Consider the following 10,773-nt stretch of genomic DNA (forward strand, 5'->3'; position numbering starts at 1 on the left):
ATAAACATCTGTCCTCAGATAACCCCTATTATAGAGGCAGATTCAGAATTTATCAAGAATTTACCATTTTCTAATGGTTGCAATCTTTCCTTTTGATTGGTTTGCCAACTTAGAGACAGGATACTATAGCGAACAATTGTACAATTCATAAGACATCTTGGCATAAAGTACATCTTCACCTCCACATTGAACATATGGGATTAATTATAACTGGTGAAGTAAGAAACTAATTACAACAAGAGAGAGGGGGAGTTGGCACTTCAATGAAGTAAGACCTCCTGTTGTTAACAGGTTATTAAAACTGGTATATCTGCTGGGAAAGAGACAGCAAGATAGAGATTTATTTACACAGAGGAGGAGAACTGCCTTCCCAGGTACAAGCGTCATCTCATCAAAGAATCTTTGGTAGATAAACTGTCTTTTGTGTCCAGATATGAATAGTGGGGTTTTGCATCAATACAATATTTTTGAAAGATAGATTTTCGCCATCATAGCAAAAGGACAAAAAGAACACATTCACTCACATTGTAATAAGGCCAGCAGAACCCCTCCAACTTAATATCGGCTAAATGTATGATGCTATACATACCATGTTTCATCTCTATGGAAAAATAAAATCGTATAAGAAACATGACCACAATATATTTTGCCAGTGACCTCCGGCGGCAAAGATATCCTGTACGTTGGGGATCTTATAAAAATGTGAAGGTCCAAGCACATCCCACAAACAGCCTCCGTGAGGTATGTGGGGGTAACTTTGATTTAATAAAAAGCAGTAATTGGGTTTGGTCTTTTGTCAGTACCTGGAAGGTACAGCTTCCAGAGATTGTTTGTTTTTCTAAGGAGCACCTCCCTCCTCTAAGCTCTGTATCCATTGAAGTGACATAAGTTTTAGTTATTTTCTTTTGTTTATCCCTTTTAGTTTATATAATTGTGCTTGCTGTATTATTTTTTTCCCCTTTGTAACATCTTTTGTATAATTTGTTAAACCCTGCCTACTTTCGGATTAAAACTATAAAACGTATTAGCTTAATTCCTCTTGCTCTACAATTCAAATCCCCGAAGCGATACACTACCTGTAACGGCCTGTGAAATGATTGGTGGTGGCAGCTAGTAGTAGTTCCTTTTGTTATTGTGGAGTTGGCAGTGGCTGTACCGAGGTATTTATATATATTCCATGAGCTGAAATTGGTTGTGTATATGCTATACGCTCACTGTCAGGTACCCAATATTCGGCTTAGTAATGAAAACAGTCGAAGCCTCATCCAGTAATCATCGGTCAATAGTACAGTTGTGTCAATTGGGGGCAGCAGAGTACAGTTCATGACAAATTGGTGGCAGCGGTGGGATATCTGGTGACCTCCCCAGCTGTCTCCCTGACAAATTGGTGGCAGCAGTGGGATACCTGCATGATCTCCCAGGTAGACTGTCTACCTCCATGACACATGACATTAGATACCATTTATAATTAATCATGCTTGGAAATGTTATCTGATAACATTACATATTCATGCTCATGTGGAGGCAGCACCACTATATACATATGTCCTTCCATGCAAGATAAAGAGAGAACGTCCAGGCCTTGTCCTCAGGTTATTAATACATCCCTATATGTTTCATTCATCTTCATTAGTGAGACAAATCTGTATTAAACACAACAGATCACTAATAATACAACATTATAAATTTATGTAAAACTCGCAGAAAGACAGATTGAAATGTAATAGACTATAGACTTCTATTCTGCACTTATCAGTAACTGTCCCTGAGACTTATTCCAGCAACTGAAGTGTCTTTGTATAAAGTACAATTAGATTTCTGTCCCACCGCAATGCATTTGCTTATACAAGGTCATTTCTCCTAGCAGAAGTAGATAAAAGCTTATATGTGATTGATCTTTGTTCCTTTATGTTCGTGGATTTGAAACTGTGTCATTATTTCTCGGCATATACCATAGGACACATTATAATGAACATTTACATGCAGAACTAGTAAAGATGTAAGAGATGTGACAGTGGCGCCTTCCTGGAGTCAGCAGAGGAGAAGTTTCATGTCATTATATTCTGGGATAGAGATGACTCTCTAAAAGTAGCATGAACGTCGTAGTGATGCTCCGATGCTCAGGTATCTATACCCAGCATGGCTTCCTTGGGTTACCTCATTTGCGTTATTCTGTGTCGTACAATTCTAAAACTCAGAATGATGTTCTTTGGTACAAAACATATTGCGGCAGAATTGTGGCGCCCCTGACCTGGTCTGGCACCACTGAGTACTGCACCCATGCTGGGTGAGTGCAAACAGGTAATCCCAAAGGCTGAGTAGGGTGTGTACGCACAGACACATAGTAACCAGGTCTCACACACACCTTAGAGGAGACCCCTGGGCAGACCCAGGAGGGGGCATGGCCTCCATATCTCAGTTAGTGGTGCTGGGGAGGGGCTGGAAGCTAGGTTGCAGGGCAGTCAGGAGGAGGAGCAAGCCAGTCTGAGAGGAGTGTACAGAGGTTGCTGAAAGAAGCAGATGTACAGCCATGCTAGTCAGACCCTGCAAGTGTAGTGGCTGTTGGTGGGGGAGAACGGTCACCAGAAGTTGGACAGAAAGACGCTGAGGAAGCCAGTTGGTCAGGAAGACACTGAGGGAGTCAGCTAGTCGTGTACAGAGACTTCTGGAGGGCTAGGCACAAACAGGGAACAGGTCCCTAGAGCCAGACATCCATTTAGTGGTCTGCTAAACCTGCCGGTGGGGTGGACAACAAGTCCCACACCAACCAATACAGAGTCCGAGCGTCAGCAGCAACAAAGGGGCCCTTAAGGAGGATCGAGCTTGCAGCTATCCACCTTGGTCCACGCTACCCGCAAACGGGCCAGAAAGGGGAGAAAAGGCAGATGCGACTCTCCTGGATGAATCCCACGGTACTTTAAGTCAGGGGTTATCCGAAAAAAGAAGTGCTAGGAAGGCGAGTCAGCAGTCACCCTTATTCCAGCCTGAAGGATACCTGGTTCCACCTGGTCTATCTCAGTATCGCCCGGGTTACCTCACAGAAAACAACTGAAAGTGAGTAAAAGCCGTGAAAGACATTCTGGACTCTGTCTGAATTATTCTGCGACCTATGGCTCCACACACACATACACCCGAGGCCTGGGGCCAGCCTCACTCTCGGGAGGCTATAACACCAGACTGCAGACACCATCAGCCCCAGACGCTCGTTAAACTGCAGTGGCGGTCATCCATAACACTGACCGCAAACCGAGAGTGGCGTCACGACTCAGAAGTGAATAACCTGACATATCTGTTGCCAGAGGGGTCCCTAAAGAGAAGTCCCCGTAGTGTCCCGGAGGCGACCGCTGCAGCACTGTGGAGGGCGACTCAGATTTACTATTGTGGATGTGGAAAATGTGCCAAATTGTGATGCATTTTGGAGTAAATTCAGGTTTTAAACTTTTTGGGTGTGTTTAAAACACTGACACACTCAAAAAGGATGTGGCTTCATGGAAAGGTTGTGGCTTGTCATAATTTAAGATGTACCAATATGCCCCGGAATTTTGATTCTGAATTCATCTAAAAGTAAGGCAACCAAACGGTGGAGTGAAGCTAGACAAATGTGTTTACAAAATGTAAAATTTATAACCCAGAATGAGCCACTTTTATCAGATTGAAATTAACCTCATAACGACGGCCGTACGACTTAAAGCGGCGGCAAAACAGGGTACTTATTCTGTTCCGCCGCTTTAAAGCGGCGGCCCGAAAAAACCCTGTAGCGCCCCCCAGCGACCGAAAATCTCGGGGGTTTCAGCTACCGGGGGTAGCTGAGACCCCCCAGATTATGAATCGGGGTGTTTTTTTTGGACCCCGATCATGTGATCGGCGGTATACACCGTATACCGACGAACACATGAAAAAAAAAGAAATGGCCGGTAAAACTGATTTCTTTTTCATCTGACATGATCAAACATGTCAGATGAGAAAGAAATCTAACCCCCTAGTGCCCCCAAAGCCCCCGGTACCGGAGAGTCCCCCCACCCCCACCCCTACCCCCACCGGACATCCAAAATGGCGCCGAAGCGCACAGAAAACTGCCGCCGGCGCCGGCTCTGCAGTCATTTCCCTCCGATCTGAAATGATCAAACATTTCAGATCGGAGGGAAATGTCCTCCCCCTGACCCCTCCTCCGGTCCACCGGAGCCCTCTGGTCACCGGAGCCCCCTCCGGTCTCCAGAGCCACCACCCCCCTCCCCCCTCCGGAGCGTGGAAGATGGCGGCGCACAGCGCGCGGCCGCCTTCATTCTGCTCTTTCTGCCGCATGTGACACGTCACATGCGGCAGAAAGGTGTCCCCAGGTCCCACTAGGTCACCCCCCGTCACCCCCCCCAAGCCCCCGGTTATACGTTACCTGTCTGCCGCTCCGGGCCCGCGATCGCCGCCTCCTTCTTCAATGCTGGCGGCGCATGCGCAGACAGCGGCTGTCAGCTGGATCCCTGCAAGCAGGGATCCTGCTGACGTCGCTGATGCACAGGCTCCACTGTGGACCGGGGGAGGGTGAGTGCAGTGATCTGCAGCCACACTCCTCACATGGAGAGGCTGCTGTTCCAGAAAATGGGGGGTACGTTCTGTGAGCGTGCCCCTCATATTCTGGAATGAGGTTACTGCAGGTCACTCTGCCCTAGGTTGGACCGGGGCAGTGTGAGTGCAGTATTCTCAGATTACTGCACCCACACTGCTCATGGAGAGCTTGCTCTTCCAGAAAATGGGGGATACGTTCCCTGAACGTGCCCCCCATATTCTAGAAGATCCAGAGTCGGCGCGGGACCTCCAAAATGGATTACAGCGACCGGAATTTCTTTATTTTCAATAAATTGGTAAAAGAGGAATGTTTCGGGGAGTGTTTTTTCAAATAAATTTTTTTTTTGTCTTTTTTTTTTCTATTACTGACTGGGTTAGTGATGTCGGGTATCTGTTCAGATGCCGTGACATCACTAACCCCAGGGCTTGATGCCAGGTGACATTACAGCTGGTATCAACCCCATATATTACCCCGTCTGCCACCGCACCAGGGCGCGGGATGAGCTGGGGCGAAGCGCCAGGATTGGCGCATCTAATGGATGCGCCACTTCTGGGGCGGCTGCGGCCTGCTATTTTTAGGCTGGGAAGAGTCCAATAACCATGGCTCTTCCCACCCTGAGAATACCAGACCCCAGCTGTCCGCTTCACCTTGGCTGGTGATCTAATTTGGGGGGGACCCCACGTTTTTTTTTTTTTTTAAAAAACGCCTGGGGAGCCCTCCAAATTGATCACCAGCCAAGGTGAAGCTGTCAGCTGTGGTTTGCAGGCTACAGCTGTCTGCTTTACCCTAGCTGGCTATCAAAAATAGGGGGGACCCCACGTTGTTTATTTTAATTATTAATTTTTTGGGGGGCTAAATACAAGGCTAGGCACCCTTTAGTGCCACATGAAAGGCACTAAAGGGTGCCAGCTTAGAATATGCAGGGGAATGGGACGTTATATTTGTTTGACATCTATCCATTCATCCATTGTAGCATTTTACGCTGTGTGCCCACAATCAGGGTTTGCAGCGTTTTGGGCGCAGAGTGTTTTCCCTGCGTCCATAGCGCTGCGTTGTGCAGTAGAAGCACAGTGGAAGGATTTTTAGAAATCCCATGCCCAATGTGCTTCTTTTCTCCGCAGCATAAACCGACCTGTGGCGCAGCTTCCCGAGCCTCAGCATGTCAATTTATGCTGCGGAGATGAGTGTTCTCTGCAGGTAGCATAGAGCTCCACAGCGGCCTGAACCCAAATCGTGGGCTTGGGCAGCTGCGTTCTCCCGTGGACAACACTCACATCTCTGCAGGAGGCTGACACTGTGTACTAGATGCCGTGTCGCTGGATCATGGCCACAGAGCCTAACAGTGAGACATTTGTTGCTACAGCAACATTTTTGTGAAGTACCTGTGGATTCAAAATGCTTACTATACTCCTGAATAAAATCCAGTTTCCAAAATGGGGTCACTTGTGGGGGTTTTCTGATGTATAGGTACCCAAGGGGCCCTGCTAATGTGACATGGTGCGCGCAATTTATTTCAACTTTTCCAGAATTCAAATGGTGCTCCCTCCATTCCAAGCCCTCCCATTTATCCAAACAGAGGTTTTTGGCCACATGTGGGGTATCCCTGCGCTCACAAGAAATTGGATAACAACCTGTGGGGTCCACGGTTTGTTGTTGTCTCTTGAAAAAGTGAGAAATTTGATGCTAAAGCAACAGTTTTGTGAAAAAAATGAAAATTTTCAATATGGCAACCTAAGCTTATCAAATTCTGTGAAGTACTCGTGGATTCAAACTGCTCACTATACACCTTGATAAAAGCCTTGAGGTGTCTTGTTTCCAGAATGGAGTCACTTTTGGGGATCAGAACCTCGGATCCGGCCCACCGCTCGAGCTACCGAGCAACAGCAGCCGCAACAGCGCCGGACCCGAGCGTTAGCGAGCGCAGCGCAGTGGCGTCCTCCCCGCCCGCGACAACTTGGCGTCACGAACAGGATTGAACCCATCTACTTACCAGTAGAAGTGCGCCTTGTGATCTCCGCCGGCGGTGTCCGGCCAAAAATTTTGAAGCGCCGCCATCTTGGCGCGAAAATCTCCCGCTCAAGTGTCTTCTCCGAGCAGGGAAGGCGCGAAAGCGAAGCTGTGAGGAGCTGTACCATATCAGCTGCTTCACCATCTACCCCAGCGGTCCCGTCTAAGCCGCGTCGGCCATACCTGACCGAAGACCACAGGTGGAGTCATGATTCATCATTCCCCAATTTAATATTAAACGACACCGCCTGGGGTATGGAGTCGGGCCATGACCTACTCCCTAGAAAAAAACAGAACCACGGCAGTTGTGGGGGCCATTATACTGTATATAGAGAGAAATGGGGTCATAATAAAGCAAATAACAGGTTGTGGGGGACATAATACAGGGTGTAGGAAGCTGTGAGGCCATCATACAGTATATAATGTGCATGGGCCAAAGTTCAACATATAAGAGGTTGTGGAGGTCAACATACAGTATATAAGGGTCTGTGGGAACCATCATACAGTGTATAGGGAGCTGTCAGGACCATCATACAGTACAGTCATGGCCAAAAGTTTTGAGAATGCTACAAATATTAATTTTTACAAAGTCTACTGCTTAAGTTTTTCTAATGGCAATTTGCATATACTCCAGAATGTCATAAAGAGTGATCAGCTTAACAGCAATTACTTGCAAAGTCAATATTGGCTAAGAAAATGAACTTTAACCCCCAAAACACATTTCAACAGCATTGCATTCCTGCCTTAAAAGGAGCAGCTAACATTGTTTTAGTGATTGTTCCATTAACACAGGTGTGGGTGTTGATGAGGACAGGGCTGGCGATCAATCAGTCATGATTAAGTAAGATGATGCTGTTCTTTTCTTGTACTGTCTTGTCCTGATGAAGAAGGCGGCTATGCCTTCGAAACGCGTTGACTCGTGCCAATAAAGGAAAGGATTTCATCATATCCCTTGGAATCGTGATTTTCTAGCGCAGCATTTAACCCGGTTTTTCTCTCACCCATCTTGTGATCTACATTTCTCCATCGGGGCTGCTGCTGACCACTACCGCATAATCTGCCTATATGCTCGCATAGGAGTTGTGCCTGTCACAACCGGAACAGGTGAGTACCTGTCTTTTCACGTGTATCCCCTCATCCACCAGATAAGACCCTATTTTGCGCTTTTCTCCTCCACAGTTTTTCCGCCATGATTAAGTAAGAATGACACCACTGGACACTTTAAAAGGAGGCTGGTGCTTGGTATCATTGTTTCTCTTGAGTTAACCATGGTTATCTCTAAAGAAACACGTGCAGCCATCATTGCTCTGCACTAAAATGGCCTAAAAGGCAAGAGTATCGCAGCTACAAAGATTGCACCTCAGTCAACAATCTATCGCATCATCAAGAACTTCAAGGAGAGAGCTTCCTTTGTTGCCAAAAAGGCTCCAGGGTGCCCAAGAAGGACCAGCAAACGCCAGGACCGTATCGTAAAACTGTTTCAGCTGCGGGATCGGACTACCAGCAGTGCCGAGCTAGCTCAGCAATGGCAGCAGGCTGGTGTGAGTGCTTCTGCACACACTGGGAGGTGGAGACTCTTTGAGCAAGGCCTGGTTTCAAGGAGGGCAGCAAAGAAGCCACTTCTCTCCAGAAAAACCATCAGGGACCGACTGATATTCTGCAAAAGGTACAGGGAGTGGACTGCTGAGGACTGGGTAAAGTCATTTTCTCAGATGAATCCCCTTTTCGATTGTTTGGGACATCTGGAAAACAGCTTATTAGGAGAAGAAGAGGTGAGCGCTACCACCAGTCTTGTCTCATGCCAACTGTTAAGCATCCTGAAACGATTCATGTGTGGGGTTGCTTCTCAGCCAAGGGAATCAGCTCACTCACAGTCTTGCCTAAAAACACAGCCAAGAATAAAAAATGGTACCAGAATGTCCTCCAAGAGCAACTTCTCCCAACTATCCAAGAGCAGTTTGGCGCACAACAATGCCTTTTTCAGCATGATGGAGCACCTTGCCATAAAGCAAAGGTGATCACTAAATGGCTCATGGAACAAAACATCGAGATTTTGGGTCCATGGCCTGGAAACTCCTCAGATCTGAATCCCATTGAGAACTTGTGGGCGACGGGTAGACAAACAAAAACCAACAAATTCTGGCAAAATGCAAGAATGGACAGCTATCAGTCAGGATTTGATCCAGAAGTTGATTGAGAGCATACCAGGGAGAATTGCAGAGGTCCTGAAGAAGAAGGGTCAACACTGCAAATATTGACTTGCTGCATTAACTCATTCTAACTGTCAATATAACCTTTTGGTACTCATAATATGATTGCAATTATATTTCTGTATGTGATGTAAACATCAGACAAACACAATTAAAAACCAGAGGGCAACAGATCATGTGAAAAAATAATTTTGGTGTCATTCTCAAAACTTTTGGCCATGACTGTATATAGGAAGCTGTGTCATCATACAGTGTATAAGGAGCTATAGGGAACTTCATGTAGTATATAGTGAGCTATAGGGATCATCATACAGTCTATAGAGAGCTGTGGAAACCATCACACAGTGTATCAGGAGCTGTAGGGATCATCATATAGCGTACAAAGAGCAGCGGGAACCATCTCACATTGTATAGGGAGCTGTAGGGACTATCATACAGTGTATAGGGAGCTGTGGGGACCATCATATTACCCTGTATACCCGTAAATAAGACACTGTCTTATATTTTTTTTTCCCTCAAAAAAAGCACTAGGTATTATTTTTCAGCCCTGGGCGCCTGTGTGGCTGCCAGATCTCCCTCTGATCTTCAGTGGGTGCTCCTAGCAGGCATGCTGCACACTGTCCTCCCCTACGTCTGTCCGACACATATACAGTGTGTCCACCCATATCCTGTCCACCACAATTAACTTGAGAACGGCAGCAGCTATAGGCATAGAAGTGGTGTCTAGGTATAGTAAAGTATCCATGCGCTATGTAATGAAATGTATTTAATGTATTTCTGTATGCAAGGTGTCAATTTGTATTGAATTGATGATGCCCTGCAACTTTGTAATACACTTTTTTTCTCTATCTCATTCCATTTTCGAGATAAAAATGCTAACTCCGTTGTATTCCACCAGGTGGCGCTATAGGAGGTTTCATTGCGTAGCGCATGGCTATTGTTGTCAATACGTTTTCCAGTTTGGGGCTCCCTTTTGTGGTCAGTGTGGGTGATGCAGTTGATGTGTAGAGCGAAGGCTACTTGTGAAGGACTGGCAATCAGCGTCAGATTGGGCTATTTAACTGAGTAGTTTTCTCTGGTTTCTTGCCGGTGGTCAATGTCTCCTGTGTGTTAAGGACATTCTGTAACCAGCTCTGCTCACTTCCAGAACCCCTCTCAGATAAGTGGTCTTTGTACCTCTGCTGTTTGTTTTCCACCTTCTTGTTGCTTTCTCTGCTGTGATACTAATGTATGATTCATATTTTATCTGTGTGGAGTTTGTGGTGGAATGGGATCATTCCCTGCTGGGAGATCCTTTTGGATCTCAGTAACATCTGAGTGCTGGTACAGTGGGGGAGAGGTTGTGTGACCTCAGGATTTTTCCGTATCAGAAGTCTTGGTGTATATTAGGGTTTTTACGGCTGCAGACAGTTGCTCTTTTTTATCCTTTCCTATAAAGATAGTTTGGGCCTCACCTTTGCTGAATCTGTCTTTTCTGGTTTTGTATTGTATTGTACTTTTCTATATCACCGAAGCCTTTACATGTAGGGGGCTATCTATCTATCTATCTTTGGGGACTACTCCGAGGCAGATTATCTTTCTTATATTTCTATCTGTGAAATTATTTAGTTCTCCAACTTTGTCGAGGGGTCCAGGTTATCGTAGGCACACCCCACGGCTACTGTTAGTTATGTGTCAGGATTAGGTCTGCAGTCCGTTAAGTTTCCAGCCACTCTGTTACCTTTTTGGGATGCTGCAATTTTTGATCCTCCTCGATCCCTGAATCATAACAGGCTACTTTCTATACCTACTAAAGAATTGGGTGCACAGCAATATATAAATCTATAATGTTAACAGGGTGCTGCCACAAGCAGTATTAACAACATATATAAAGGAAGAAAAGAGTACTGCATGGACGGGAAGCACACCCAACTATCATATGATGAATAAATAGAATTTTATTGAATTGCATAGACAATTAAAACATACTTAAAAACATATACCCACACCAGGGTC

This window comes from Anomaloglossus baeobatrachus, chromosome 6 (assembly GCF_048569485.1).
Source record: "Anomaloglossus baeobatrachus isolate aAnoBae1 chromosome 6, aAnoBae1.hap1, whole genome shotgun sequence".
Taxonomy (NCBI): Eukaryota; Metazoa; Chordata; class Amphibia; order Anura; family Aromobatidae; genus Anomaloglossus; species Anomaloglossus baeobatrachus.